The sequence below is a fragment of the Lissotriton helveticus genome, chromosome 3_2 (assembly GCF_964261635.1).
Source record: "Lissotriton helveticus chromosome 3_2, aLisHel1.1, whole genome shotgun sequence".
Lineage (NCBI taxonomy): Eukaryota > Metazoa > Chordata > Amphibia > Caudata > Salamandridae > Lissotriton > Lissotriton helveticus.
In genome coordinates, this window is record NC_136062.1 from 178,415,035 (window position 1) to 178,439,267 (window position 24,233).

Here is a 24,233-nt window from a genome sequence, read left to right on the forward strand (position 1 = left end):
GGACAGAGGACCAAGGATTGGAGGGGCCACCAGTGAGGACAAGCTCTGTCTTGTCAGGGTTGAGCTTCAAGTGATTGAAGCTCATCCACTGAGAAATAAAGACAAGAGTCGACCTGAGCTTGGGAAGAGAGTGAGTGGGGGAAGATAGATCGAAGACGAGCTGGAGGTCGTCAGCGTAATTATACACTGAGACCCCCAGCTCAAGAAGCGAGGAAATGAGGGGGCGGATATAGCTATGCTTCGTAATGTTCCCTTTGCAGAGATCTGCAAGGCGGCCACTTGGAAGTCGGTCCATACCTTTGCTAAGCATTACTGCCTGGACACTGATGCCAGGGCAGACGCTCAGGTTGGGCAGGCTTCGCTGCGGAATTTGTTCGCACAATAGTGGCGTCATTTCTTATTCTCCACCGCCGCTTGGTGTGGGGATGGGCTTGCCATTCTATTCACTAGATTATGACTATACACAGAGATCCCCTACTACAGAACGAGTAGTTTCTGTCCTGTAACTCCAGTTCTGTAGTAGGGGTATCTCTGTTATAGTCATAAGCGCCCTCCCGCCTCCCCGGTGGAGATTTGTTCAGGTACATAATGCTACAGGTCTGGCGTTGTTTACGCCTTCCAAAAAGAACTGAGGCTAAGTTGGACCTGCTATGCATTCTGGGATACTGGGAGAAGGTTCTGGAAGGTTCCTTAAAGGCACAGTATCCTATTTAAGCCACATAATGGCAGCCTATGGGGCTTGTCTGTCCAGGTTCTTCTCTCTATCATTCCTGAGGGATTTTGCTGTTAAGCAAGGGAAATCTGTACAGGCTTTGCTGTTTTGTGGATTTTGTGGTGGAATTTCTAGTTGAAGTACTGGACAGTGTAGCCTTTTTTGGCTGCATTATCTGTCTTTAAATTCTCTCTTAAGTGTCTATGCATTTCTGCATTTTTTGACACTGTAAGAGATTATTTTTGATTGCTCCGGGGTCCACGCACATGGGCGGGACTATTCACTAGATTATGACTATAACAGAGATACCCCTACTACAGAACTGGAGTTACAGGACAGAAACTACTCCTTCAGGCAGATGGCTGCCACAAATTCAAGAAAACACACCCCTTCCACAAAAGAAAAAGAGGAGGGCCTGTGGTAACATTTTAGCCAGCTTTGAGTTGTACAAACATGCCATTGAGTGGTTGCGTTCGTATTGCCCCTCTAATCTAAACATGCTGAGAATGGTATCCCAGATTTATTTATTTTCTGGTGCCACTGATTCAGGTGACTTCTTGATGCCAGATGTTACGCTCAAAGCACGTTTGCTGTACTCTCTTGCCTGGGACCCCTTGGTGTTTCAGCCTGACTCTCGTACCATTGCGATATTACTGATGATGATGTGGGCGGTACCCCTGCACTGCTGGGGACAGGGCTGATTTATGTAACAGAGAAATTGTCTCCCTCTTGATCACCTTCCACAGGGATCGGATCGTCATCCCCTCCACCAACAACACGTGCAGTTTTGTGGCCGCTAAGGGCGCGCCTCCCACTGGATCAAGTGGTTTTTCTCAGATCGGTTGTTTGGCCTCCGGTACCATAGTTTGTACCAAGCTTCCCCGACTAATACCTTGTCATCAAATGGAGCATATAGCAATGTTCACCTCTATCCTGCTAACCGAAAAGAAGTCCAAAACTGGGGAGGTCAACTTTCTGGACTGCGGGTGCCACTTGCAATGTCGGATGAATTGGTAGCTGGCGTGAAGTTTGACCCTCTGCAGTACCTACTTCTGCTGAGGTGGTTGTGGTAAACGTAGGTCGCTGCCGGCGAAATGTAGAAGCTGGAGGTGGTGGTCGTGGTATCATCTGTGTTGGTGGTATCCGTGCCACATCCCTCACAGCAATTTGGGATGGGGTAATGTCAGTCTCCACTGGGGTGTGACTAATGTCCATAATGACTGGCTTGTCATCATCATCCTCCTCTTCTAATCTACCTCCATAACTCTAAGGCTTTCTAGAGCCTTCCTTTTCACTAGCCTTGCCTCGTGGGCGTGGTGTGACTCCAACTCAGACTGAGGCGGGAGCCAAGTGGTGTCTATATCATCAGAAAGGGGGCTTGGAGAAGAAGTTGATGAACTAACCATTCTTTTTCTTGCTGGGGATCTTGAGGACGATGGATCTTCTGAAAGAGTGGCTTGCTCTTCTTCCTCTTCAGGAAGCTCAATCTCCTGAACTGCCCATACTTTGGGAGTAACAACTACTATTGGGGGTGGTTGCAGCTGTTGTTTCCCACTTATCAGAGTTTCCTGCATTGACTGGGTACTACTTTGCCATAAAAAGTCAATTTCAACATCACTGCTCGCAGGCGTTGTACTCGTGATTAGACTGGCTGCCTGTGCGACAGACATTGGCTTGGGCCTAAGTTGGTGAGTCCACTGATGCGGGGGTGCTGCTCCCAGCTTTCTCCCTGGACACCGCTGCTCCATGCGCAATTTTTGGTATGCCAAAAAAGGTCTTGGGCGACATACTGGTCTTGGTAAGTGGCAGTGCCTTCTTGGTGCTGGACCTGGTACCTTTCTTTGGGGCCATTTTGAAGATGTCAGCAGCACGCAGTGGCACAAGTTGAAGAGATGTCTGTGGTCACATGTCACGTGACGTCATGCGCAGTAGGACTTCAGTCTGCCAGTACAATGACTGGCACCTGAAAGCAAAGAACCAAAAAAGAACATCAGTTAAACGTGACATTCATTGTTGTGGTTCAATTACTACTGGTACAAACAAACAAATATAGTGTATAAATTAGTGTGTGGTCACACTTTTTAGTGTTATTAATATTAAATGTATTACCTCAGTTATTAAACAAACTTAACAATACAGTGTAGCCATTTGTGAGACTTTGGCAACAACAAGGGCTTTCATGGTTGGTGTACTAGTGTACAGTTCACTCAGGAAGGATAGGGAAGAAGAACAACAACAAAAGTACAAATGCAACGGACCTGGTTTGGCATTGTGCATCACATGGAATTCAGGGAGCTGCAGCTTACAATAAGCTTACAATAAGCCAAGAGGAACAAAGGAAAGAAATGCAGGCCTAATGCAGAAGCACACTAGCTGCCACTACAAAATGGCCACCAGTCACATAGTCACTCACAAGTCACAACAACAAGAAGCAGGAGCCTTGGAAAACAATGAACTCAATCAGGCCTATAGGAACACAGACTTACAAAATAGCCCCTGGCCACACGGGGGGCTCAGCCAAGGCAAATGCTGGCCCACTATTACAAACACACACACACTGGCCAGACAAAGGAGGCATACTAAACAACACATCTTTAATGCAACAATGTCAAAAACGAAAATGCACAGGGCTAAAAAGGTCTGCAAGTTACAACAACTACACACATCCGACAAAGGCATTTATTTAACACACATGAAAAAAAGAGAAATGCAAAAAACCCCACATTTTGCATTTCAATCCAGTGCCATCAATGCCATGAATGATGTTTACATTCAAAATACACCACAGAAACAGTTGCTTCATGCACCCATGAGTAGCTCTGGTACTACTGCCTGAAAGGCCTATGGGCAGACTACTGGGTTAGTGAAGTAAACAAATATTGCAAATTGATTTAAAAACTTTGAGAACATATTGTGAACTGTGCAACATGTTTCCTTTATAAAAGAAGAAAAATGACTTACAAAGAAACAACTTGGCCCCTAGTGAAACTACAGGCCACCCACCACAATACATTTTAAAAAAACGAGGAAAAATACGAAAAAATATTAGTGTAATGCCCCAATCAAACAAACACCAATTTTCAAACTTACCTGTGAAATTCAAAAGACCTCAAATCCAATGATATATGATGCAGCTGACACAAAGCGGGATCCTTCCAGCTCCAAAACCAAATGAAAAGTGAACAGGAGATGGACAAAGCACTGGGAGAAGCCTGCAGGACAGGAACAGGGAGTTGGTGACTCTTGGGCCCTTCCTTCCTCATAAAAAAAGAAAAGGGACTTCTTGCACAAAAAAAGTACAGCCAAATGTCAATCTGAGGAGTTTTTTTAATCCGAATCATCATGTCGAGAAGGTTTTGATGCTACATGGGAGAGAACCTTCTCCAGATTGCAAATTCTGCATGTCTAGGATCAGGATCTTCACAAAAACTTCAGACAGAAGTCCGATGGCGTGCCCGAATGACGTGTTCGTGATCCCAAACTCTCGCTGGACCATGCCGCCACCAAGCAAATCTTGTGGCGCTTGCAAACGGATGGGAAATCTAGACGGCGATAGCAGCCACCCGTTAAATCACTCCCACGTGCGCAAAACCGCATTTTGGGCACGCGAGCGCAAAATAACCTCCACTCCATTGCGGAGTACAAAGTATTCTGGCAACTCTGCGTTCTACACAGAATTGCCAAAAATCCAAAAACTCCGCAAGCGGAGCGGAGTTTTACGCCGAGGGTTAAACATGACCTACATGCTAGGAAATTAAGGACGAGTTACTGTGCTGCAAACCTTTGCATTTATGTGGGTTCCAAGCTGTTTGGTGAATAAAAATTCGACACCCCAGTATTCTAGTTCATTCAGCTATGTAGTTGTCAGTTAGAAAAACATAATAGAAACTACTGTTCTGAGTGAAACTATATTTTTATAGGCGATGGCCTTTAAAACTTGTACTATTGCTTTCTCGGTCTTTTCACTTTTTAGCACCTTTCCTCTGTATCCAAGTTGAGTCCTATCTCACAGATAGACTGTGGAGAGAATGTGACCTTACGGCTAGAGCGGTCGACCTCTACTCTGGGAAACTGGGTTCAAGTCTTGGCTGAGACGCTCAACATCCTGTAACTCTGGGCAAATACTGTACTTACTTAATCTTTGTATATGCAGTTAATGATATGTATATTTGTAAAGCACATTTTCACCCATGAGGGTTTCTTGGCGCGTAATAGTTGGGTGTGCCTTGCTTTACCTATAATAGGTTGTTTAACTGAAAGCCAGGTTTTCAGCTTCTTGCGGAGTTCAAGAAGAGAGAAGGAGGCTCTCATGTGGAGAGGAAAGTCGTTCCATGCTTCAGGAGCGCTATCAGAGAGCGCTTGTCTTGCTGTATAAGCGTTGGTGAGTAGGATTCCTGCAAAGCGGAGTGTCTGAATTGCTGGTGGAAGGAGATGCGTCTGTTCAGATAGGAGGGGCCGAAGTCCCAGAGTGGCTTGAATGTGTGTGAGCAGTTTGTTTATTGGAAGCCAGTGAAGTTCCCTAGGTATAATGTAAGTTCTGCGTGGGAGGTTGAGGATGAGTACTGGATGGTCTGTAGTCTTCTAGTGAGTTGCTTGGTGATCCTGTTGTAGAGTTTGCTCCCATAGTCCAACTTGCAGGTGACTAGGATGTGAGTGACAGATTTTCTTAATCAATCAATCAATCAATGAACTTGTAAAACTCGCTACATACCCGTGAGGGTCTCAAGACGCTGGGGATGGGGGGCTGCTACTGCTCAAAGAGCCAGGTCTTGAGGAGCCTTCTGAAGGTGAGCAGGTCTTGGGACTGCCATGGTAAACATCCTTTACCACGCAACTTTTACCACGCAGTGCTTTTACAACGCAGGTTTTACAACGAAAACTATTACAACGCATTGCACTGGGGGGCGCTCTAGGATAGGGAATAGTTTTAATTTACTATCCAACACCTTCCCTACTATCCACGGGGACTGGAGTTGGAATAGTAAATTAAACTATTTACTATCCAGCACCCCTAAGCGCTAAGCGTTGTAACAGCATGCGTTGTAAAAAATGCGATGTAAAGGCATGCGTGGTAAAAGCATGCGTTGTAATGTCATACATCCGTCTGCCATAGCTGGGTGGGGAGGGTGTACAATGTTTTGGCGGCGAGGAAGGAGAAGGATCTGCCGCCGGAGGTCGTTCGTTGGATGCGCGGGACAGCGGCAAGGGCAAGGCTGCCGGAGCGGAGCTGGCGGGCGGGGTGTAGAAGTTGAGTCTGTCATTAAGGTAGGCTGGTCCGGTGTTGTGGAGTGCTTTGTGTGTGTGGGTGAGGAGTTTGAAGGTGATCCTCTTGTTGACGGGGAGCCAGTGTAGGTATCTTAGGTGAGGGGTGATGTGACTGCGGCGGGGGACGTTGAGGATCAGTCGGGCTGAGGCGTTTTGGATGCGTTGTAGTCGTCGCAGGTGTTTGGCTGGGACTCCTGCGTAGAGTGCGTTGCCGTAGTCCAGCCTGCTGCTGACGAGGGCTTGGGTCACTGTTCTTCTTGTTTCGGTCGGGATCCACTTGTAGATCCTGAGAAGCATGCGGAGGGTGTTGTAGAAGGAGGAGGAGATGTTGCTGACCTGCTTCGACATGGAGAGGGAGGAGTCGAAGATCCTAGGTTGCGTGCGTGGTCCGTGGGTGTTGGAGCTGCTCCCAGTGTGGTCGTCCACCAGGAGTCGTCCCAAGCAGAGGGGGTGGGGCCTAGGATGAGGACCTCCGTCTTGTCTGAGTTCAGTTTCAGGCAGATGCTCCTCATCCACTCGGCGACGGCCTTCAGCCTCTCGTGGTGGTTGGTTTTGGCGGTGTGTGGGTCCTTGGTGAGGGAGAGGATGAGCTGGGTGTCGTCAGCCTAGGAGATGATGTTCAGGTCGTGCTGGCTTGTGCGAGGGGGTCCATGTAGATGTTGAACAGGGTCGGGCTGAGGATGAGCCCTGGGGTATGCCGCAGATGATGTCGGTTGCTTCGGATCGGAAGGGGGGGAGGCAGACTCTCTGTGTTCTGCCGGAGAGGAACGACGTGGTCCAGTTCAGGGCCTTCTTCTGTATTCCGGCTTCTTGGAGGCGTGTACTTAGTGTGCGGTGGCAGACCGTGTCGAAGGCGGCTGACAGGTCCAGGAGGATGAGTGCTGAAGTTTCGCCGTTGTCGAGCTGGCGCCTGATGTCGTCTGTGGCGGCGATAAGGGTAGTCTCGGTGCTGTGGTTGCGTCTGAATCTGGACTGGGATGGGTCTAGGATGTGGTTGTCCTCGAGGTGGCGGGTCAGCTGCATGTTGGCGATTTTCTCAATGACCTTCGCCGGGAACGGGAGCAGGGAGATGGGCCGGAAGTTCTTGAGATCTTTGGGATCCGCCTTGGGCTTCTTGAGGAGGGCGTTGATTTTGGCGTGCTTCTAGCTCTCCGGGAATGTCGCTGTGTCAAAGGAGGTGTTGATGATCTTCCGCAGTTGGGGTGCGATGACAGCGTCAGCTTTGTTGAACACGTAGTGTGGGCAGGGGTCTGACGGAGAACCTGAGTGGATGGAGTTCATGACCTTCCGTGACTTGGGACCAGGAGGTGAGCTGGTTGGTGCAGGTGGTATTCGGGGTGTGGTCTGTTGCGGTCGGGGCGGATCAGGAGTCAAAGCTGTCATGGATGTCGGCGATCTTGCGATGGAAGAAGGTGGCCAGTGAGTCGCACAGATCTTGCGAGGCCGGGATGTAGTTGGTGTTGGCGCTAGGGTTGGAGAGTTCCTTCATTATGTTGAAAGGTTCTCTGCTGTCGTGTGCGTTGTTGTCCAGTTGGGCTTTGAAGGACAATCTCTTGGCTGTTCTGATGAGGTGGTGATGTCTGCGGATGGCGTCCTTGTGTGCTGCGTGGCTGTCTGGTGTGCGGTCGTGGAGCCCTTTCTTCTCCAGCTTCCGACATGTTCGTTTGGAGAACTGGAGTTCTTCGGTGAACCAGGCGGCTTTCTTGCTGGGGTGGTTGATGGAGGGTTTCTTGTTCGGGGCGAGGGTGTTGGCACAGTTGTCAATCCAGTGTCTGAAATTTCGGACGGCGGCGTCTGTGTCGGTGGGATCAGTGGGCGGGTTCTGGGTGAGGGTGGAGGTCAGTTGGCCCTTGGTGACTTTGCTCCAGCAACGGCGAGGCAGTTGTTGGGTGCGGTGGTGCGTGGTGGATTTCTTGAAGGTGAAGTGGATGCATCGGTGGTCAGTCCAGTGGAGTTTGGTGGTGTGGTTGAAGGCGATGTGGGTGCTTGTGGAGAAGACGGGGTCGAGCGTGTGGCCGGCGGCGTGGGTGGGTTTGGTGACGAGTTGTCGGAGGCCGAGGTTGGCGAGGTCGTCGATCAGGGCGGCGGAGTTGGCGTCGTTGTTGTTCTCGAGGTGGAGGTTCAGGTCCCCGAGGAGGATGTAGTCTGTGGAGGCGAGTGCGTGAGTGCTGGCGAGGTCGGTGACAGAGTCGCTGAAGAGGTACCGGGGTCCAGGAGGTCTGTAGATGAGTGTTCCTCTGAGGGTGGTGTTGGGGTCGGTGTGGATCCGGAAGTGAAGGTGTTCGGCGGAGGTGAGGGAGTCATCTGTGAGGGTGTGGACCTGGAGGGTGGACTTGTGGATGATGGCTATTCCTCCTCCCATCCCGTTGGTGCGGTCTCTGCGGGAGATCTTGTAGCCGTCCGGAATGGCTATGGTGATGTCAGGTGCCGAGGAGTCGTTCCACCAGGTCTCGGTCAGGAAGGCAACGTCTGGGGCGGTGGTGTCGAGCAGGTCCCAGAGCTCGACGGCGTGTTTGCGTGCGGAGCGGGTGTTGAGGAGTATGCAGCGGAGGTGGTTGGGTCCATTCCTTGGGGTTTTGGTGGTTCTGTCGCATGTGAAGTTGCAGGTGTGGCAGGAGAAGGGTCCGTGGGTGCGTTTCGTGGCGGCCTGGAAGCAGCGGTGGTCTCGGTCGGTGTTGAGAGCGTGGAGAGTGTTGGCGTTGTATCGGATTGTGGCATATGCGGGGTCCAGGGGTTCTGGCACTGGGCGCGGTCCGGGCGCGGACGGGCGCAGACAGGCTTGCCTTTGGCACGCCCGCTGCGAACGCCCGGGCAGCGACCACCATTTAAGGCAGGTAGGGAGGGAGGAGCAGCTGGGAGGCGGGAGCGGGGCAGCGAGGGGGCGTGGCCGCGGGGTCAGAAGCGTGAAGAACGGGCACAGAACAAAGAGGGGGGGACAACTGGCTACAGCGGGATGAAAAAAGCCGTTTGAAGATCTTCCTCCGCATCTTCAGGCTGTGTATACATTGTTGGTTGACTAGTGTGGTCATGTCCAATTAGCTTTTTTATTTTTCCGAGTTTCCTGGCGTAGGTACTGGGTCTGGGTCTGAGTTCAGTCGGCCACCAGTTTGCGTCCCATGGTGAGGTGTTCTTGCCGAGGATCACTACTTTTTTTTTGTCCTTGTTGAGTTTGAGACAGTTGGCTTTCATCCAGTTATCAACTTCAGTCATGCAGGCGGTGAACTCGTTTCTTGTGTTGAGGGCCTAGTCCATGAGAGAGATATGAGTTGCTTGTTTTCCGCATAGGAGAGGATGTTGATGTGAGCGCACATGACATTAGCTGAAGAGGGTGGGGTTGAGCGATTACCCGATAGTGACTGCAGATGAGTTTGCTAGCTCCTGAGTAGTAAGGTGTGAGGCGTACCGCTTATGTTCCATGCTTTAAGGAGTAGAAGATCTAGTGGAGAGCGGGTCCTTGGATGCCAATTTCATGCAGATGGGGTGCGCAACCATGTCAAATGCTGTGAGAGGTCTAGGAGAGGTCTAGGAGAATGAGAGCTGCCATGTCTCCTCAGTCGAGCATAATGCAGATGTCGTCTGTAGCAGTAGAGTGCTGTTTCTGTACTGTGGTTAGGCCTTAAGCCAGACTGCATGGCATCGAGGAGCTGGTGGTTGCGCAGGTGGTCGGTGATGCGTGCACTGATTAGTTTCTCGAAGACCTTTGCCATATATGGTAGGAGGTAGATGGGTTTGTAGTTGGAAAGTGTGGCTGGGTTAGAGGATGGATTATTGAGCATGGGCATGATGGTGGCATATTTCCAGGTGTCCGTGAATGTGTGTCGATGGAGGCATTGAAGTTGGGTGTTGTGCTTCATTGATTGGTGAAGGTGTGGTGGGGGTCAAGGGTCAGATGGAGCCCCCTAGTGTATGGTCTACATGGTAGCAGCGATTCAAACAGTGGTGACAAATCAATCATTCACACTTGCAGAACATTTTTACATTTTCAGTTTAAAATGTTGCTTTCTTTTTAATACACAATATTATTTAGTTTTATAAACAGTGGCGGACCACAGGACGGGGTGCACTAAGGTGATCCACGAAGTGGGGCCTCTTTAACAGGTTGTACCAGGTGCGGACTCGGTAAGTGCACCGTGCCAATGAAAATACTGTCCCCAGACCGTTTCAAACTCTCATTCGACCTGGGAGCAGCACGTTAGTGAATGGCTTATCAGCTGTTTGAAGGCTTGTGCAGGTGGCAATATGGAATACTTTTAAAAGTGGGGCTCAGATCCTCAGGCGAGCAGGTGCAGAACGCTACTGCCCCTGCCCTCAGAAGGATATCCGGGGGCTGGGGCACTATATAAAGGGCGGGGGGTGTACTGAGTGTCAGAAAGGCCAAAGTGACATATAGTTAATGTGCCTCCTGACAGTCTTTGCTTCTGCACCAATGTCTGTAATATGGTGCAGGCCCAAAGACAAAGTGTTCCCTTATTTACATGGCAATCCACCCCATCCCAAGAGGGTATGCTGCTTTTCGATCTTGTAGGCTCTACATGTAGTGATGGTGTGACTGTTACAGAAGGGGCAACATAATTTTCTGCAGCCCTTTGTCCAATACCAAGATGGCTGCTGAAGGGGAGCTCTAGTGAGGTGCGCCGGGGCTAGGGATCTCCAAATATGGATTAAATCCCTGAACAACCCCAGAACAACCCCCAATACAACCCAGGACGAAGCGGAACAACTGCTGCATGTTTCTGAGCAAATAGAAAGCCAAAGGAACACAGGAGAAGCAAGACGCTGGAAAGAATCCGGTACCTGGTCAGTGGTCAAGGCTGCCTCCTCTCCTCGGACTCCTCGGACGACGGACCCCGCGTGATGCGAACCGCCTGATGTGGAGCGGTCGGGGAGGACCCACAGCGGACCTTAAATAAGGAAGGAGCCACCGGATGCCACCCTGGTTTGCGCGTGGCGGGGATCTCGGAGGAGTCATCGGCAGCAGCTCCGGTGCCGGTAGACACAGACTGGCCATCGCGGAAGGCGGAGCTGAGAGACCTCGGTGACCTCGGGAAAGGTATGGTCATCCTCTCCCCCTGCGCAGCCCCACCAGCTCTCAACTCGCCTAGGACACGCAAAGGGGAAAACGCAGGATATTGGAAGTGAAGAGGAATGAGAAACGGCTCGCCTGACCTTAAAATGGCGGCCGCGTAAGACGTCTGCTGAATCTGAATCGGAAATGAATCTGCTGATCAACAACCCAGGGGCATAGACGGCGAAAGAGGACTGGCGACTTGAGGAAAGGAAGTGAGACATCCCAGACCCCCCCTAACAAACAAGGAACAGTGACAAGGGACCAACCAATATGGATTGAAAAGAGAGAAGGGACGAAGAAAAGTGATAAGGGACTAAACAACTTCAAGAGGGGAAAGAGAGAAAGTCCTTTCCCCTCAGGAAATAATATGGGCAGATTCGGCTGACATCCTGCACTGGCTAACTTATCACCAGACAACCCTTTTTCACAAATAGGGATAGTCAATCAATTAATTAATTACTGTTGATGGCACCTTAATTACAAAGGATCGATTAGAATAAGGTAACATAACTACAAAGGATTAATTAGAGACTCTTTAGACAAATCTTTTTCACAAATAGGGATAGGCAATGGATTAATTAATTACTGTGGATGGCACCATAATTACAAAGGATTGATTAGAATAAGGTAACATAATTACAAAGGACTAATTAGAGGATACCAGCTACAGGGAAACTATACCTACCACTACGAAACAGTAGCTCGGAAGTCACTCCAACCTCTATATCTTCCACGATTACAAAGGTATAATAAGAGCAAACCAAACTACAAAGAAACTATATCTACCACCATGAAACAGTAGTACTGGAGTTACCTAGATTCCTATAACCTCCACGATATACCAGCAGGGAACTAAACAGTACAAAACACCAACAGGGAACTACACAGTACAAAATAGTCAAAAGGCTTCTGAAGACCCACAACGTGAAGGTGAAGCGGAAATGGAGGGAAGATACCGAGGGTCGACTGGGTCTCATGCAAAGAGTATAGAATATCCTTCCACTCTATCCAAAAATGCTGCCAAAAAATTCAAACATAACACATTGAGAAAAAACCCGGACACTCTGTTCGCTGACCCATATTTCGATAGAGTTAAAGGTGTCATGATGAATGACCTGATATTCTACACAGACAAAACAGCTAAATGGCGCAATGCCCTTACAAAAATGCTGTTCACAAAAACTGTAAAAAACATACCACATGGCACAAAAATAACGACCTCAATAACTAAAAGATGTAATACAGAAGTATGCATTACTATGTATAAAACGGGAATAGTGCTGATACAAGCAACTAACAAAGAACTCGAGAAATTTGAGATAACTTTCCAAACCTTAAAGGAATCCATAGAAGGACCAAATCACCAACAAAACATGACCCCACCAGATATCACAACTGACAACAACAACTCTGTCACTAGAGATGCCAATCAAACGGACTGCCGGAACAATCATATCTCTAACTCCGGAGATTTACCTGAAACTGCGATGGCAATACCGGAGAATGAGATTGAAAGGATAGCGGTGTCTCCTAACCTTGGAAACAAAGAGAAAAACCAGGCACCAATGGAAGAGCCGTTGCCGCTATCACACGATGCCACTTCGCTTGAAGAGGGTAGCTCAGCTCCGAGTGAGTCCCCCTATGAAGATAACTACGAAAGGAACAAGGTAGAGGTTATCTACCTTCCCCAACCTCCCTCGAATACGAGTCTGGAGTCCCATAAATCCTTATCCACAAAAACACCCTCTACACCTAACAACATAGGAAACAATGGAGACACCCCTAATAGAGTCAGGAATCACAACCAAACTAAGGATACAACGGTAAGATCTGTGGCAATGAGAACAGACCATTCACGGAGGAGAGCAAACTGCAGAACGCAAACAGCCAGGTCTATCTCACATAAGAAATCATCCCGAACACAGAAAGAAGTCAAGGAGCTCAAGAAACTAATAGGCAACCTGGCACAAGACTCGATGAAAGTCTCACAGACAATTGAGAAAATCTGGGAGATGACGATAAATACGCACACTAAGGTCTCACACATCCAGAATCTTGTACTCCGACCCAACAGACCAAACAGGACCAATCCCTTATCAAATGAAGAAGCCCTGGCCTTACTTAGATCTTATGAACAACCGGCTCGGGGAAAGGAGGAGAATATCGAAATTGTACCTATTGACTCTAATAGAACGTCCAGAAAGAATGACAGGAAAGCAATCCACCACAACTTACAACATATCCAGGTAACTGCAACCGAAGCCGAAAATGGAAACCTCGTTAACTCACAGAAAGCCCTGAACTGCCTACTTCTTAACTGTCGTTCGGCAACTAAACATGCATCAGACATAGCCGCCCTCATCATTAACAAGGAAATCGACCTGGCCATCCTCACGGAAACATGGCTCAGTGAATCATCATCTCCTACCATTGATCTCCTAGTACCACCACAATATAACATTGTCAGGTTAGACAGACCAAGGAAAGTGGGAGGAGGTATAGCGTGCATTCACCGTTCAGAGATCGAGGTCAACCAATTCCAATCCGACCCCATAGAATCCTGTGAATACCTTGGTCTTAACATAAGATCACTAAATAATCAAAGCTACAACCTGCATGCGTTCTACCACCCACCGGGAGATAACGCAAAGTTCACAGAGCAACTAATAGAGATCATAACTGCCAACTCTAACTCGGATGCCAACAACATATTCCTAGGTGACTTTAACCTCCACTGGGACGACGGCAATGACAAACTGGTTAACTCGATTAAAGACTTCCTCAATGAGCTAAACCTTACTCAAGCATGCACCCAGCCCACTCACTCACAAGGAGCGACTTTAGACTGGATTATTTCAAGAAACAAAGAGACATCAATCCTCGCTATAGACCCGTGTGATTGGTCTGACCATCACGCCATAACATTCGCGATACCTACAATGAAAAAGGGCAGGACCGTGCAACCCCGCAAGTTCAAAAAACTGATCCGAGATACAAAAGAAGCTAATATTGAACTATTGGTGGAAAGATGTGAGAAAGACCTGAAGCCTCGTAACAACAGGCAGAATGTCAATGAGCTGACGGATCACTACATAACCTCGATCGGTAATATAGTCAATGACACCTTGCCTCAAAAACTGAAAAGAGTCTCAGAAAAGCCAAAAAATCCTTGGTTTAATGAGGCACTGAACGAGGACAGGCGAAAACTGAGAATGGCTGAAAGGAAATGGAGACAACATCCCTCCTCCCCCGAGCTGAAAGCCCTCAGAAAAACCAGAAAACAATATAACAAAAAGATAATCAACTCCAAAAAAGAATTTATAAGGGCTGAACTGGACAATGCCATAAACAGACCACGAAAACTCTTCGAGATCCTAAAACAACAGTCAAATAAACTAGCCAAAACGGCTCAAGAGAACTCAAAAACTCCCATAAGCTGCGAGGAATTCTCCTCATTTTTCACGGAAAAAACCAAACTGCTAGAAGTTGAGCTCACAAGTGCAGCGGCTAACCTCACGACCCTTCCCTCACCTAAAAATGAGGCTAATGTGACAACTGAAGGTCTTCAAACAATAAATAAGGCAAATTGGGACACATTTGAACTATATGACCAGGGAAAGATCGCCAAAACGCTAGCGGAACTTAGACCGAACAACCACTATCAAGACCCTTTTGAGGTTCCGTGAGAATCATTACGATATTTTCGAGCATGAACCGATATGGGCAAGTTCGGTATCTAAGAACCGTAAATAACGAGTTCAGTAAGTGTACGCGTTTTCGCTACACTACCTGGCGGGGTTCGCCTTATTTACGTGTTTTCTTCATCTGAACCTTTGGGTTCCATTTTAGATACGGCATCCATTTTGTTTCTTGCCCTCACGTAGTCAGCGAGCAGGAAACTGTCCGCCTCGTGACCCTTTAGGTCCCAAGCCTTACGGAAGATGCATATTCCTTTCATGCATCTTCTATGACCGGGGGAATGACACTGCAAAGGCAGATGGCTCCGCTTGAGGGTAATCTTCCCACGGAGGCCTATTGTTGCAGCCTTGCATGCGCTCGGCTTGAATCCTGTTGTCGAAATAAGTGGTCCGAAGATTTTTCCCGCGAAGATTCCCGCCTCCTGACGGCTGCGACGGACCGATGCCCTGACTGTCGACCTGTTTTCGGTGCCCGGCGTAGACCTTTCGTACAAGCGGGACAATAGACGGGCCTTCCTGGTGACGCCATTGTGCTCTCAGTTAAGTATTTTGGTGGGTCGCTCCCAGTGTCCTTGGTTGTTGTTGAGCTTATTGAAGCTTTGTTGTATGCATGGTTCCATTGCATTTGTGGTTCTTAGTTGTGGTTCTTAGTGGTTATTTGACAGTTGCAATTGCCAAAAACCGAGGGTTTTGTGTTTCACGAAGATTTAGCACTTCGGTAACCCTTGAAGTTTGATACTAGGTTAGTGTGCACGATGCGGTTTTCTTGGTTTCTTCAAATGTTGCGCAATGGATTCCCGGTTGGAGGACTCGTGTCCGATACCTCCAGTTGGAACTCCGATATATGAGCTCTATAGTCAACACGGTGTGGGCCCTATTATATATAATGAATACTGGGTCCGTTACACGAAAAAAGATGGTATCCTTAGTTGGCCACCACATGGAAGTTTCGATCTCACGATCTTAGATAATCTTGAAGCTAAATTGTTTAAAAAGAAAGCTAGGCCAGCTATGTTTGATTCCTTCCGGTTGTGGCGTAAAGAGGCCAAGCAGAAAGAAATCAAACAGTCTAAAAAGAATCGAAGAGATGGTATGGCCCCGATAATGCAACTTGTACGACAATGTCAGCGAGATAGGGAAGACACAGAAATAGAAGTTTCTACTAGATTACACCACATGGGGATAGACAAATGTTATCTGGTTTTACCAGCTAGTCCTGATAAGAAAGAGGAGGACCCTAAGGAGGATCCCCTGTTAACATATTTCATGAACTCGCCACCTCCGTATGCACAGGGTGCTACGGCTCCTGTAGTTCCTCTTGTAGTTCCTCCAGTAGTCCCTCCTGTCGTTCCGGCGGTTACTGGCCAGCCTGTTGTCAGTCCTGCATTCGTCTCTCCTACAGCTCCCGTGCCTTTACCTCCTCAGTCTCTTATCACTGCCACCCCGACTACCTTGCCTGCTCCTACTATGCCTACCTTCACTTCTAATATTGTTGCTCCTGTTCTTCTTTCTTCTTCTCCTTCTGTTCGTAACCGAATCCCTAACGCTGTTGCTACCCTTTATTCACCGCTCACTGGTCAGTTATTTCCATCTGATCTTTCCGAAGCTCCCCAGAGACGGAGTCAAATCCCTAGTGGAAGGGAAAAAGAGACGATAGTGACTATGGCTCATAGGTGGATAAGACACCCTGCTAACCACACTCCACGTGCGATCTTCGACACGTTTTCTCAGTTTAATGAGCCTACGCAGAGATTCGTGTTTGAAGAAATGTGTAACTTTTTGAGAGAAGAATGGTATAATAATGATGTAGATAATGTACCGCCCGATATAACTGAGCTTCAGAGTCAATTTTCGAATGGTATGATTGTAGGTGGAGATGTACGACGTGCATTAGAGCGATTGTTAGCCCACAGGTCGACAGTGCCTTCTCGAGTGTCGTTTGATGACGAATCTGAGAATTGGAAAGCTGCTCCTGGTCAGTATCCTATGAGAGAGGTTCCGCCGCTTTGGGTGCCTGGTGATCCACAAGCTCACCCTCCGGTTTTACCGCACTTCCGAACATAACATAACATAACATAACATACACCTCCCATGGAAACGATCAGAAGTTTTGCAAGTGAAGCAATCTTTGCCTGATCCACGTAAGAATCCGGCTGGTTATTATAAGGAATTATCCCAATTGGTGGAAGCTTCTGTTATGAACCTTGCCGACATCGACATGTTGTTTGGTAATGTCGTACCGCAACCAGTTTGGGCGAAAATTCGCCAAGCAAATCACGCAAATGAGTTAGGTGGTGATTGGGCTGCACTAATAGCAGCTGATGGATTACAAGTTGGTGGGGCTAAGCCTGATCAGCTAATTTTAGATTTACCTCAGAAGATCATTACACTCATGAAAACTCTCATGCCGGCGATGAGGGTGAACTGGGATAAATTATCAGCCTGTAAGCAAAAGAAAGACGAATGTGTCTCGGATTTCTTTACAAGGTTTGAGGAAGCGTTTGTCGACCACAGCGGTCAGGACATGGGCTCCGAGGGAGGTCAGCGGTTATTTGTCGACAAGTTCGTGTCAAATTTGTTGCCTGAGTTATGCAACAAATTAAAGAATTCAGAAAGTGCATGGGCTGTTTCAACCACCGCACAGATATTAGCGACGGCTCAATACTACGAGAATAGGGAAAAAGAAGACAGTGATCGTGCAGATAAGAAAACGAAGGAGCTCAAAACGAAGGTTTTGCAGCAGCAAGCGTATCCTCCGCGATCAAATCAAAATGATTCGCAACAGCAGTATCGACCACGAGCACAGCCCAATAGGATGCAGCAACGCTCTGACAACTTTGACTATAGATCTTCACTTGGGTATAACCAGTGCGCATATTGTAGGCGGGAGGGTCATATCAAGTATGATTGTCCTGCTCTACGTGATCGCCTTAATGGTGTGTCGACTAGAGGGGGTCGTGGTGGCCCCCAACAGTTATCTCGAGGTAGAGGCCGTGGTAACGCTCAAAGTCAGAACGAGCGCCCTCTTACTTCATCGGACGCAAATAATTGTTTTGATCAGCGCAATGTGAAGACCGATAGATCGGCACAGTACCATGTGGACGATTATTACACGGAACATGAGATTGTGACAGACGACCGTTACTAGGACAGCCATCGACAAAGAGAGGGAGTAGTGTCAGTTCCGGTTGATCAGAGAGGGCCTTACGTCGCAGTTGCCACATCAGGCGTCGTTGAGCCTTTTCTGTTAGACACTGGTGCGACGAAAAGTTCCATCATGCATTCAAAACTCCCTGGCGCACCTTTGTCCGGCTTAACAAATGTTTCCATTGGATTCTCTGGCGCCCCGGTTAGCAATCCTGTCTCCAGCCCTTTACCCCTTACTATTGGTCCTCGTGAGCTGGAGGCTCAATTGATTCTATCTACTGGTTGTGGTGAGAATCTCTTGGGTCTGGATTTGTTAAAACGGTTATATGCGACTTTGTATTGCTCTCCTGAGGGAGTGGAGCTTACATTAGGTCGGAGAATAATTTCTCCTATGTACTTATCGATCGATAAATTCCCACCGGAATTGAGCTCCCTTCCTGCGTCTCTATGGGCCACGGGTCCCAATGATGTGGGCCTACTGGACATCCCTCCTTATATAATCCAATTAAAACCGAATGTACGACTGCCACGTATACCTCAATATCGTATCTCTCTTGATGGTGAGCGAGCGCTATTGGCGATTGTTCACGACTTGATCCAAAAGGATGTCATTGAAGAGACTCGGGGAAATGTGTGTAACAGTCCTGTGCTACCCATTTTAAAACGAACTGATCCATCTAAACCTCCTGTGTATCGCTTCATAATCGATCTGAGAGAAGTGAATAAAATTGTGATTCCACAGTTTCCCGTGGTCCCTGATATCACGGCTTTGTTGACCCTGATTCCAGCCTCTGCCTCCTGGTTCACGGTGATCGATCTAAAGAATGCTTTCTTTAGCATCCCAATCGCTGAGGAAAGCAGAGACCTATTCGGATTCACATTAGGTGGTCGCAGTTTTAGGCTAAAACGCGCTCCACAGGGCTACTGTGAGAGTCCGTCAATCTACAGTCAAGCCCTTAAAAGTCAGCTTGATGCCTTTGTGTTACCGGCAGGTGCGGCTTTGATTCAGTATGTTGATGACCTATTAGTAGCTGCAGATACTGAGATTATTTGCAGAACTGCTACCGTTTCGTTGTTACACCATTTGTGTGACTTACATCATAAGGTGTCACCTTCTAAGCTACAATATTGTTGTCAAGAAGTAACCTACTTAGGTCACTTATTGTCAAAAGAAGGGAGAAGGTTGACCCCAGAGAGAATTGCAGCGATTGCTCGAATGACTGTGCCAAGAACTCAGAGAGATGTACGTGCCTTTTTAGGTATTACGTCATACTGCAGACAATGGATTCCAAATTTTTCATTATTGGCGAAACCATTGTTAGCTCTCACGTGCAAGGATGTCCCGACTCCTTTGCCTTGGACTGAAGAGTGTCAGAAAGGGTTTTCTGAATTACGTGATGTGTTGTGTTCGGCTCCTGTGTTAGGGACTCCTGACTACAGTAAGCCGTTTACACTATACGTTCACGAAAGGGATGGTTGCGCGTTGAGTGTTTTGACGCAACACTTTGGCGATAAGCAACGACCATGTGCATATTTTTCCTCGACCTTAGACCCGTTGGCTAGAGCATTGCCGAGTTGTTTAAGAGCGACAGCGGCAGCTGCGGTATCCATTCGACAGTCCGCTGGTTTGGTCATGAATAACATGCTTACGGTAATGGTTCCACACGCAGTCGATACTCTCTTGAACCGGACAAAAACTCAGCACTTGACGAGTGCAAGGTTGTCTGGTTACGAGCTGACGCTCTTGGCAAGTCATATACGGATAAAACGTTGTAATGTGTTGAATCCAGCAACGTTGTTACCGATTGGCATGGAATCAGATGATGTAGCACCACATGACTGTTATTTAAGAACCGAGGAGGAGACAAAAGGTCGTGTCGACCTGAAAAACACTCCGTTGGTAGATCCCGATGGTACTTTGTATGTGGATGGTTCGTGTTTTAAGTTGCCAAATGGTGATGTAACGACTGCGTATGCTGTAGTGACGTTGAGTACGGTTGTGGAAACTGCGAGATTGAGTCAGAATTCGGCCCAAGCGGCCGAGTTAATTGCATTGACGAGAGCGTGTGTGCTGTCCAGGGAAAAACGGGTGAATGTGTTTACCGACAGCCAGTATGCATTTGGTGTGGCGCATAGTTTTGGCCGTTTGTGGAGAGAACGTGGATTCTTTACGTCGCATGGCACGAAGATCCAGCATGGACAACTTGTGAATGATCTTTTGGAAGCACTTACGTTGCCAACAGAAGTGGCAATAGTTAAATGTAGTGCGCATCGGAAAGTGACGGATGATGTTGGCCGTGGTAATGCGTTTGCGGATGAGACTGCTAAGAATACTGCTAGAGATTTGACAAACCGAATGTATGTTGCAAGTCCAGTGAGATGGCCGACAGAATCTAGTATTCGTGAGGACACAGTTGAGAGTGTGAAGGAGATACAGAATGAGGCTACTGAAATGGAAAAGTCTCGATGGAAAGAAAGCACTGGGAAGTTAGACGAGAATGGATGTTGGGTTGATTTGTCAGAAAAACAGAGATGGATGTTACCGGATGCGTATGTACTTGCCGTTGTTACGATGGCTCATGGCACAGCACATATTAGCTCGAAAGGCATATGTAAGTTGTTGTCTCCTGTATGGAAGAATGATGGGATCAGTAAGTGTGCGGAGAGAGTGGTCAAGAATTGTATGGTGTGTCTGATGTATAACCCTGGAAAGGGCACTCCCACTCCACCTGGTCATTTCGCTCCCCCAACGTATCCTTTTGAGGTTATTCAGTTAGATTTCATCCACATGGAGAGATGCAACAATTTGAAATATGTCTTAGTTGTGGTTTGTGCATTCTCCAGATGGATTGAAGCTTACCCTCTTAAGGATAATACTGCCCTGTCCACAGCAAAAATTCTGCTCAAAGAGTATTTTACTAGGTATGGAATGCCTCGGGTTGTATGGTCGGACAATGGAAGTGAGTTTGTGGGAAGTGTGATGAAGAGTGTGTGTCGTGGCCTTGGGATCAATCAAAAATTCCACAGTGCCAATCATCCACAATCAGCGGGTTTGGTAGAAGGATACAATGGTACCCTGAAACTAAAACTTGCAAAAATTCAGGCAACTACTGGTTTATCATGGCCTGACGCTCTGCCCCTAGCTCTTTTATCGACAAGGGCGACCGTGCACTCTCGAGTAGGGCTTAGCCCATATGAAATTGTGTTCGGTCGTCCTGCTAATGTCTGGGGGGTTCCGAGGCCTAAAGAGTTTGATAGGATTGAATATCCAATGTTGATTGACTATCTTTATGATCTGACTGCTAAATTGAGTTTGATTCATCAACAGGTCTTTGAGGCACTACCGGCACAGACAGAGGGTCCTGGTCACCGGCTCCAACCCGGTGACTGGGTACTCACCAGGAATTTCGGCCGAAAACGGAATCTAGAGCCGAGATTCGTGGGCCCCCATCAAGTGCTACTTGCAACGAGGACAGCAGTCCGACTGGAGGGGAGAAAGAATTGGGTTCATGCAACCCACACCAAGAAGATACCGCTTCCTTTACCAGTCGATACATGGGTGAAGAAGGGCATTTCCTCGTCTCAGACCGATGTTCCGCCGCAATTTGTGCCATTTGGTGATGCTCAGTCAATAAAGAACAAATCAGTGCAATCAGACAATCATGGTAAATCGTCAGAAACTTTGACTTCGTCTTCAGCATTGGAGAATTCAAGCTCTGAACCGTTACCTGAACACTCGAATACTGCTTCGTCATCAGAACAATTGTTTGAAGAGCAGACTGAACCTGGGAGAAGTCGATACTTTCTTCGACCGCGCGATAAGGACAAATAAAAGAGTTCTATTTTTATCCCCCTTTTTGATTTTACAGAACGCCTTACTGTTGCTATGAACATTGTGGACATTTTATATTGTGTTTATCTTTTCTCTTCATACGGCTAAGAGACTATTATTGAATTGAAATAATTCATTTTAACCTATCATCTGGGTTGGCCGTAGGGCCGTGCGGGTACTTCCTTCTGTTTAGCAGCTATCGACACTAGGTCGGTTTCTTTTGTCGATTTCTAGGAACTCCTGGGAATTGGCAATCGCTACTCGGAACGAAGTGCGTCAAGAACGTCACGGACGGTTTTTAGAGGATGGACTTCTCGAAGCTGTCGGAAAGAGAGAAAATGTCGGCGCAAAGATCAAAAGTGTTTTGCACAAAATGTTTTCTATTTCAGATCTGTATGTTGTTCCTAACTATTTCAATGCTCCTGGTGGGTGGAGTATATTTTGGGATTCAATTATTATTGCCTTCCATTTCACCTACTCCTCCTTCCTATGATATGAATTTCGCTTCCACTGTTTCTCCACATTCCTTTCATCTTCTGCCCCAACACGAACAAGTCAGACGTGCAGAATTTAGGAATAATTCCTTCGTTCAACTCCTGCACCAGCATCAGTTGGTGGTTAATACTACTAATTGTTGGGTGTGTGGGTTAATGCCACATACCATGGATAGGGGTATTCTGTATTTGGTTCTTCCATATAGTTCCCAAGGGTCAGCACGAGCATTTCAAATTATGTTCCGTAGTGCACTAGATTCCTACCCCCATCGAGAGCCACGCTCAGCAAGTTTTGGTCCTGGTCCGTACCACAAGCCTCTGGCGACAGCGATCGCTGATCTAGAAAGAGACATTTTTGACGTATCACTTATCCCAGAGGAGGAAGTACAGGCCTATAAATACCTTAGCGAAGCTGAGTACAGTATATCAGTGGGATAGACTGCTCAAAAGCTCGTCTCCGATCTGGATTGTACCTCACCTGGGCCGTTTCTGTCTGCAGGGTCAGGGCCGAAATCCGAGAGCTCAGCTTGGGAAGAGTGCTTGTGTAGATACTTACGTTTTACCAATGCTCTCTTCCCCTGTCTTCCTGACTGCCAAGGGCACCTATTTTGTATGTTATGATCGCGCATATACGTGGTTGCCCCATGACTTCTCGGGTACGTGTTATATCGCGAATCTTTTGCCACCGACTTTTACTGTTGCCTCAGATTACCACAAGAGAATTGTGAGAGGCGTTATTAGTAAAGAAGATACTTCCGGTCAAGAAGCAGGAGACTTCTTTAAGGGTTTCCTTCCGTTTTGGGGCCCTATGGTTAATAGCAGGAATCTGAGACAGTTAACTCGCGTGGTAGAGTCGACTGCCAACATAACTGCAAGTGCCCTTGGTAACCTGACAGCAGAGCTTCAAGCGGATAGGCTTATGACGTTGCAGAATCGTATGGTTCTAGATGTTGTACTAGCAGATAGGGGAGGAGTCTGTAAGGTCATCCATTCGAGTTGTTGCATATTTATACCAGATAATGCTCCAACTGTCTATCAAGCCATCACGAAGTTGCATAAGATCTCAGAGTCCATACACGTGGACGAGGGAGATTGGACGCTACTAGGATGGTTTTGGGGTCTAATGTCGACGTGGGGTTGGAAAATTCTGATGGTCATAGGGGTTGTTGTGGCGTTCCTATTCACATGTTGTCTTTGTGTGCAGTGTGGTCCTGCCTTATGTGGCCTCTGTGCTACTACGTGTATAAGACGGCCATCTGTTACCAAAGAGGCATTGATGGATACAATAATGTTCCAACAACATCTGAATGATCTGATGAATATCGAGATCGACTCTGACTTCGACTAGTTCTTGCCTACATGAGGGCAAAAGGAGCGTCTGAGGTTCCGTGAGAATCATTACGAAATTTTCGAGCATGAACCGATATGGGCAAGTTCGGTATCTAAGAACCGTAAATAACGAGTTCAGTAAGTGTACGCGTTTTCGCTACACTACCTGGCTGGGTTCGCTTTATTTACGTGTTTTCTTCATCTGAACCTTTGGGTTCCATTTTAGATACGGCATCCATTTTGTTTCTTGCCCTCACGTAGTCAGCGAGCAGGAAACTGTCCGCCTCGTGACCCTTTAGGTCCCAAGCCTTACGGAAGATGCATATTCCTTTCATGCATCTTCTATGACCGGGGGAATGACACTGCAAAGGCAGATGGCTCCGCTTGAGGGTAATCTTCCCACGGAGGCCTATTGTTGCAGCCTTGCATGCGCTCGGCTTGAATCCTTTGATCCTGTGATTATGCTTTCCGATATTACCCTCACACTCTTCTCTCTACTGTTGTCTGACTTCCTTGCAGCTGTTCTTGTCTCTACCCTCATCCGTTTACAACTAGAGTGGAATGTGCCTAATGGTGGGAAGATGTGCATTTACAGTTGGGAACCTGCAAATGTTATTATCAGTGTGTTCCGGGTTTCCGATGCCATGAACGAAGCCTTTGAAATTTACTGTGGGAACTGAGTCGTAAC